The sequence below is a fragment of the Pseudophryne corroboree genome, chromosome 7, assembly GCF_028390025.1.
Source record: "Pseudophryne corroboree isolate aPseCor3 chromosome 7, aPseCor3.hap2, whole genome shotgun sequence".
Classification (NCBI taxonomy): domain Eukaryota; kingdom Metazoa; phylum Chordata; class Amphibia; order Anura; family Myobatrachidae; genus Pseudophryne; species Pseudophryne corroboree.
The window spans coordinates 383,136,007-383,137,808 of NC_086450.1; positions in this window are offsets into that span (position 1 = coordinate 383,136,007).

Genomic DNA, 1,802 nt, shown 5'->3' on the forward strand with positions numbered 1-1,802 from the left:
AGATACCTTGAATTTGGTGGTGCAGAATTATTTAAAAAACGACAGGGGCGTGCAAGAGATGCTGTCGGTGGCCAGAAGAATTGCGGGCCACTTTCGGCGTACAGGCACCGCGTACAGAAGACTGGAGCACCACCAAAAACACCTGAACCTGCCCTGCCATCATCTGAAGCAAGAGGTGGTAACGAGGTGGAATTCAACCCTCTATATGCTTCAGAGGATGGAGGAGCAGCAAAAGGCCATTCAAGCCTATACATCTGGCCACGATATAGGCAAAGGAGGTGGAATGCACCTGACTCAAGTGCAGTGGAGAATGATTTCAACGTTGTGCAAGGTTCTGCAACCTTTTGAACTTGCCACACGTGAAGTCAGTTCAGACACTGCCAGCCTGAGTCAGGTCATTCCCCTCATCAGCCTTTTGCAGAAGAAGCTGGAGACATTGAAGGAGGAGCTAAAACAGAGCGATTCCGCTAGGCATGTGGGACTTGTGGATGGAGCCCTTCATTCGCTTAACCAGGATTCACGGGTGGTCAATCTGTTGAAATCAGAGCACTACATTTTGGCCACCGTGCTCGATCCTAGATTTAAAACCTACGTTGTATCTCTCTTTCCGGCAGACACAAGTCTGCAGAGGTTCAAAGACCTGCTGGTGAGAAAATTGTCAAGTCAAGCGGAACGTGACCCGTCAACATCTCCTCCTTCACATTCTCCCGCAACTGGGGGTGCGAGGAAAAGGCTACGAATTCTGAGCCCACCCGCTGGCGGTGATGCAGGGCAGTCTGGAGCGAGTGCTGACATCTGGTCCGGACTGAAGGACCTGCCAAGGATTACTGACATGTCGTCTACTGTCACTGCATATGATTCTCTCACCATTGAAAGAATGGTGGAGGATTATATGAGTGACCGCATCCAAGTAGGCACGTCAGACAGTCCGTACGTATACTGGCAGGAAAAAGAGGCAATTTGGAGGCCCTTGCACAAACTGGCTTTATTCTACCTAAGTTGCCCTCCCTCCAGTGTGTACTCCGAAAGAGTGTTTAGTGCCGCCGCTCACCTTGTCAGCAATCGGCGTGCGAGGTTACTTCCAGAAAATGTGGAGAAGATGATGCTCATTAAAATGAATTATAATCAATTCCTCCGTGGAGACATTCACCAGCAGCAATTGCCTCCAGAAAGTACACGGGGACCTGAGATGGTGGATTCCAGTGGGGACGAATTAATAATCTGTGAGGAGGGGGATGTACACAGTGAAAGGGGTGATGAATTGGACGATGATGATGAGGTGGACATCTTGCCTCTGTAGAGCCAGTTTGTGCAAGGAGAGATTGATTGCTTTTTTTTTGGTGGGGGCCCAAACCAACCAGTCATTTCAGTCACAGTCGTGTGGCAGACCCTGTCGCTGAAATGATGGGTTCGTTAAAGTGTGCATGTCCTGTTTATACAACATAAGGGTGGGTGGGAGGGCCCAAGGACAATTCCATCTTGCACCTCTTTTTTCTTTCATTTTTCTTTGCGTCATGTGCTGTTTGGGGAGTATTTTTTTGAAGGGCCATCCTGCGTGACACTGCAGTGCCACTCCTAGATGGGCCAGGTGTTTGTGTCGGCCACTTGGGTCGCTTATCTTAGTCACACAGCTACCTCATTGCGCCTCTTTTTTTCTTTGCGTCATGTGCTGTTTGGGGAGTATTTTTTTCAAGTGCCATCCTGTCTGACACTGCAGTGCCACTCCTAGATGGGCCAGGTGTTTGTGTCGGCCACTTAGGTCGCTTATCTTAGTCACACAGCTACCTCATTGCGCCTCTTTT